The sequence below is a fragment of the Squalius cephalus genome (assembly GCF_949319135.1).
Source record: "Squalius cephalus genome assembly, chromosome: 6".
NCBI lineage: Eukaryota > Metazoa > Chordata > Actinopteri > Cypriniformes > Leuciscidae > Squalius > Squalius cephalus.
In genome coordinates, this window is record NC_137127.1 from 2166264 (window position 1) to 2173119 (window position 6856).

The following is a 6856-nucleotide window of genomic DNA, read 5'->3' on the forward strand; positions in this document are numbered from 1 at the left end:
GGCATAATAGCTAAAAGCAGACTCTCCTTGCTTAGAGTGAACTCTTGGAACTTCTAGCTGATGTGATCCTAATGATCTGAGTGATCTGTTGGGTTTGTATTCCGTGAGCATATCTGCAATGTATTGAGGTCCTAGGCCATTAAATGATTTATATACTAGTAATAATACTTTAAAATCAATCCTATAAGTAACTGGCAGCCAGTGTAATGACCTGAGTACTGGTGTGATATGATCATATTTTCTAGTTCTGCTCAGAATCCTGGCTGCAGCGTTCTGTATGAGCTGCAACTGTCTTATGGTCTTTTTGGGAAAGCCAGTGAGGAGTCCATTACAATAATCCACCCTGCTGGTGATGAAAGCATGCACTAGTTTTTCTAAGTCTTGACTGGAAACAAAGCATCTAATTCTTGCAATATTTTTCAGATGATAGTATGCTGATTTAGTTATTGCTTTGACATGACCATTGAAACTAAGGTCTGACTCCAAAGACACACCAAGATTCTTGACCTGATTTTTAGTTGTTTGACCTTTAGAGTGAAGGTATGCGTTCACCTTGAGAACTTCATCTTTGTTTCCAAACACAATGATTTCAGTTTTGTCTTTGTTTAACTGTAGAAAGTTTTGGCACATCCAGCTGTTGACTTCATCAATGCATTGGCACAGGGAGTCAATGGGGCTGTAATCGTTAGGCGATAGGGCTAAGTAGATCTGTGTGTCGTCTGCATAGCTGTGGTAAGCAATTTGGTTCTTTCTCATTATTTGGCTCATTGGGAGCATGTACAGGTTGAACAGGAGTGGCGCAAGAATTGAGCCTTGAGGGACTCCGCATGTCATGGATGTCCACTCAGACTTATGGTCACCTATACTCACATAATAACCTCTCCCATCTAAGTATGACCTGAACCATTTTAGAACTGTCCCAGAAAACCCCACCCAGTTTTCCAGCCTGTCTAGAAGTATTTTGTGATCGACAGTGTCAAATGCAGCACTGAGGTCGAGTAGAACCAGCACTGATAATTTGCCTGAATCAGTATTTAAGCGAATATCGTTTATTATCTTTATGAGCGCTGTCTCTGTGCTGTGGTGCGGTCGGAAGCCAGATTGAAAATTATCAAAGTATCCATTTGAGTTTAAGAATTTGTTCAGCTGATTGAAGACAACTTTTTCAATGATTTTGCCTGTGAAAGGAAGATTTGAGATCGGTCTATAGTTGCTTAATATAGTCTTATCCAGATTGCTCTTTTTCAGGAGGGGTTTGACAACAGCAGTTTTAAGGGAGTTTGGAAAACTTCCATAGAAAAGTGAGGCATTTACCACTTCTAGGAGATCTGCTTCTAAACAGTCTAACACACTTTTAAAAAAAGATGTGGGAAGTGTGTCAAGGGCGCAGGTTGATGTTTTAAGGTGCTGAACGGTTTCTTTCAGAATTTTGCCATCAATTTCTTCAAAATCAGACATAGTAACTACTTTCTCAGGTTGTAGTCTGATCTGACTGACCCCAGCGCAACTCAAGGATGTGCTGATCACCTTTCTGATATTATTGATTTTCTCAGAGAAAAAGGTAGCAAACTCACTGCACTTGCTGTCTGAGAGCATTTCACTGGGAATCTGGCTTGGGGGATTTGTTAGTCTGTCGACAGTAGCGAAGAGATTTCGAGTATTATTTAGGTTTCTGTTTATGATATTGGAGAAGAAAGTCTGTCTAGCTTTGCCTAGTTCCATATTGAAAGCACGAATGGTGTCTCTATGTTATAGTGGATTACAAGTTTTGTCTTTCGCCACATGCGCTCTGCTTTTCTGCATTGTCTTTTCATAATTTGCACTGCTGTTGAGTTTCTCCAAGGTGCTTTTTGTTTACCATTCTTTCTGACTTTCACAGGAGCAATATCATCAATTACATTTTTAACCTTCGAGTTAAAAGAATCAAGGAGAGAATCAACCGAGTCAGCAGATATGCTCGGTCTTAGGGATATGGCCTTCATAAATAGTACACTAGTGTTCTCATTTAAGCATCTCTTCTTGACAGACACAGATCTAACTTCAATGGCAGGAGAGATCAATAAATCAAAGAAAATACAGTAATGATCAGAGAGCGCGACATCCTTAATATCATTCAATGAAATGTTTAGACCCTTACTGATAAGTAAATCTAGAGTGTGTCCACGATTGTGTGTGGGCCTATGTACATGTTGAATCAGATCAAAAGTTTTTAAAACAGTAATGATTTCTTTTGCCATATTGTTTTCTGCATTATCTATGTGAATGTTAAAATCTCCAGCAATAGTGAAACTGTCAAACTCTGAGGAAATTATTGATAACAGTTCTGTAAAGTCTTCAGCAAAGGCTGAAGAGTATTTTGGAGGCCTGTAAATAATGATAAGTAAAATCCGTGGAGCACCTTTTAACACAATACCCAGATATTCGAAAGACGGGTAATTACCAAATGATATTTGCTTACATTGATAGACATCTTTAAAAAGAGCAGCTACACCCCCACCTCTCCTTCCAGCTCTGGAGACACTCATAAAGGTAAAGTTCGGAGGAGATGTTTCATTGAGGATTGTTGCACTGCAGCTGGCTTCTAGCCAAGTTTCATTTAGAAATATAAAGTCCAGGTTGTATGTGCTTATAAAGTCATTGACTAGAAGTGATTTATTTTTAAGTGAGCGGATGTTTAAAAGTGCTAACTTAACAGTCTTGCTTTTTGTGTCCACAATCTTAGTTTGTCGTGTGATAGGCACCAGATTAGATGGGTTTGCTGTACGGCTTTTAAAGGCCTTAGACTTTCTAACATGTGAATGAACAGATGATACAGGAACACTGGGTTCCCGCTTGTTCTGTAAACATTTGAGAAAGTTACTGTTATCACAGCGGGGACCCGGCACAAATCACTTGGAGCTGGTATCGGTTGATTTTGTAACACCTCGAGCAGACGGTGGAAGTTGTGGGCCCTGGCGTTGTGGAAGGGGCCTTAATGCTCGAGGAGGAGGAAGAGGGGGAGGGGGGAGAGGGCGAGCTGCGCTCATAGACTTTGGTGGTAGTGATGTTTTTCTGGTTGATATCTGGGGGCTTCCAGCGAATTGGGTTCCAGCATACACTAGTTTTTCCATTTTCTCTGAGAAACACATCAATGGGGATGTAGGAGATGGCTGTGGTGTTAATGGAGGCTGTAATATGCTGTCTTGGCTTTCCTGGTCGTGTTTGGGTGCTGAATCTGTTGTTACTGGTGGCTGTAATGTACTGTCCTGGCTTCCCTGGTCATTCTTGGGTGCTGAATCTGTTGTTATTCGAGGCTGTAATATGCTGTCCTGGCTTCCCTGGTCATTCTTGGGTGCTGAATCTGTTGTTATTCGAGGCTGTAATATGCTGTCCTTGGGAGCTGAATCTTGTGACATTTCTAATATGTCACAGTCTGACTCTGGTGAGTTCAGTGGGCAGGGCTCAGCTGAAGTTGTGTCCGTGAGCAGAAGTTGTTTTGGCTGCATGGTGTTATCATTGTCTTTGTGAGATGTGTCAGCCGCATGTCCATTCAAGTCCTGAAGTGAAGTCCTGTGGTCATTCAAACTGTGTCCAGGTGAGTGTGTGCCATTCTGGTTGATTGGATTGGCAGAAGGATGATGAAGGGAGAAAAGGATATTGTCCTTTAGCACTCTTGAACCCAGTTTGTTTGGAAGATGGCCATTTTGTTGAAACAGTGGCCTCTGATTCCAGAAAAGATTAAAGTTGTCTATGAAGTTTACTCCTTTTATATTACAGGTTTTTTGCAGCCATGAATTAAGCCCAAGCAACCGTGAGAACCTGTTACTTCCTCTTGCTGGGAGTGGTCCACTGATGAATGTTTGTACTTTCAGTCTTTTGAGTGTTTCAAAAAGTTCATTGAAATCCTTCTTAAGCTGTTCTGACTGCTCTTTATGGATATCATTCTTCCCCACATGAATGATGAGTCGATTTGCAGTCTTATGTTTCATCAAAATGTTTTGAATTTCTCTGTTTACGTCAGAGGTTGTTGCTTGTGGAAGGCAGCATGTAGTTGTATCTTTCGAGCTGATATCTCTGATCGTAGAGTCCCCAACTATCAATGTTTTGACCTCGGCTGCGCTCTGAGCTGAGTGCCGCTGTCTGCTTGACCTTGAGCGCCTGTTAGTATCAGAGTGAGCTCCTGGCTGTCTGTGTTCATCCACATTTAACAAATTTGAGCATTCCTCATTCAATAATACTTCAAATCTGTTCTTAAGATGAATAGGTTGTGGAAGACGACCAGTGTTTGTAATCCTTGTAGCTGTGTATGGTGTAGATGAAACTATTTTTGCCTGAGAGAGTCTAATGTCTCTATTTTTGGGTTTTGCCCCCTCTTTGTACCAACGGTTTGTAGGTCGATCGGCTTGTTTCTCTGCACTAGGTATGTTCTGTTGAGGAGCATTAAATTCATGACACTCACCGGCTGTGCGCTGTATTTGTCCATGATGAAACTCTGTTGTGGGTTCCGTCTGGTTTGATCCTACCATTAGCTTTGTTTCAAGAACTGTAATCCTTTGTAAAAGTTTTTGGCAGTTAGTACAGCAAGTAGAATCAAAAGGACACATTTTCTCTTATCCTTGTGAATGTTTTCTCTTCCGCCGGAATGTAAGCAGTTCACTTAGGCGCATTTTTTTCTTTCTTTCTCTAGGCTATAGTGTTGATATGGCAACTAGTAAATACACTAAGTTGAGTCATGCTAGCATGCGTGGAAGGTTTTAAATATAGGATTATGTTTTCCCTGAAGAGAGATAGCCTATAAGCGCTGTTGTTGCTGTTGTCGAAAATGAAAGTAAAATAGTGACGCGCTCGTTCGTTGCGTTTCACCTGAAATGTGAGTTCATATTTTCATTAAAATCAACACATTAATGATTTATCTCTCATATCCACTCTATTTTTTATTACTCGATCCCCCGCGGATCGTATCAGAAATTAACCCTGATGTGCCAACCCTCCCGTTATTCACAAAACTACACACAACATGCACTTTCTAAGCTGTTTTAAATGAATAAGCTTGTATTTTATTATTATAATTTTGTTTACCTCATATCTTTGGCAGACCTTTATTGTTGTCTAAGTCTTCTGTTTTCTAATTCAAGGTCTTGTATTCTTGCTCTCAGATCTTCAATTTCTTCAACATTGTCATGAAACTCCTGCAGATGATCTGGAAACCTGTCACAGAATCTTTGCAATTCCTCCAGACTTCCAGAGACATTGATCACATCCCGAATCTGCTGGTGAACATGTCTGATACTCCACTGAGCGAAGAGGTTTAGATGTCCATCTCTGAACATCTGCATCCACTGGGAGCCGTTCGTGGGTCTGAAGAGCAGGACATGCAGACGGCCTCGTCTATAAACCCTGAAGAGAACATCTGGATGCTGGTTCAGCTGGGTGTCTCTGTGTCTCTTTTGTTCCATTTCAGTCATGCTTCCAACATTTAGTCCTTCATACATGTCTCTGACCGCTGCCATTTCTTCTCCCTTACGACATCTGTTCTTCTCCATTACAAGACAGATTCTTTCACAATGACAAGTCAGGGAAGAAGGCAGGAACTTAGCGGAAACCCAGCACAGATCTGCCAAGATGAAAATGAATCCACATGTTCATGTTTTCCAGAAGGGTTTAGTCACATGACTTACTAACAGAATCTCAGTTCTCAGTGAATAAACCTCAAAACACAAAGCTCAAAGTGTCAATATATCAGATTTTGTGTATGTAGTCAAATACAAAGATGTGTTTAAACAGGACAACAGAGAAGACAGAGGAATAACAGAGAGAGGAAGGGTGGGATCAGGAGAAACTAAAAAGAGGAAATGGGCAAAATGAATCACATTTGTGTTCATGCGTCTCTATAGCACACATTGGCCCTCATTTATCATTCTTGCGTAGAAACGGGCGTATATATTGGCGTAAGATTATGCTTACACTCCTCTCATCGCCTGATTTATGAAGCTGTGCGTACCTTTGAAATCCAGGTGTACGCAATACCTGCCCTTGATAAATGCCGCGGCTGAAAACGATCGTCATTAGAATAACACGCCCCTATATATTCAAGTCTCCGCTTCCCCACGCCCTCATTTTACGCCACGGACACACGGAAGACGGCAAAGAAGAGAAACTTCTTTGAGAAAGAGAAAGCGAAACCAGCTAGTGGAAAGAAACAAAATTGATTTCTAGATTTTTATTATTAATGACGCTTATTGTTATTTAGAAGAAGAATGTCGTTATTATTATTATTATTTGTATTATTATTATTATTTAAAAGAAGAAGAATGTCATTTTTATTATTTTGTCAGTCTGAATTATTTTTTTGGTCATTGAAAGCCTTTCATTACTAAACCCAGTCCGTGCACACCTGCCGGGCCTAACCCTGGCCTATCCATCGTTTCAAAGAATAGTACAACGGCGTGCGCGGCGAGTATAAACGCCTCGTCCGTTTGGGGAGGTGCGCGCGCAGTCTGCGGAGACTCGCGCTGCGGAGCCAGGCGAAAGTATCAACAAGGCTTGAAACGTCAGGTAAAGCGCACAGTCTCGCAACTTAAGGAATACATATGCCTACAATTCAAATGCTTTGGTAAAGTCACACAAATTAAACATTAAAGTCCATGTTGCACAAAAATAAACACTTAAGTTTATAATTACTATGTTGTTGTTTTTTTACAGTGGGTCATAATATATCATATATTTTAGTTTGTCAGTGCGTTTTGTGGTGTTAGGAATTGTTTTTCTGCGCATTCCCGCACTCAAAACGTGCGTACACCACCTCCTGAGCTGGCGTAGGATTTGAGCGTGCTGTACGCCAACGTCCATATTGATAAATCTCAAAGTCACCGTGGTT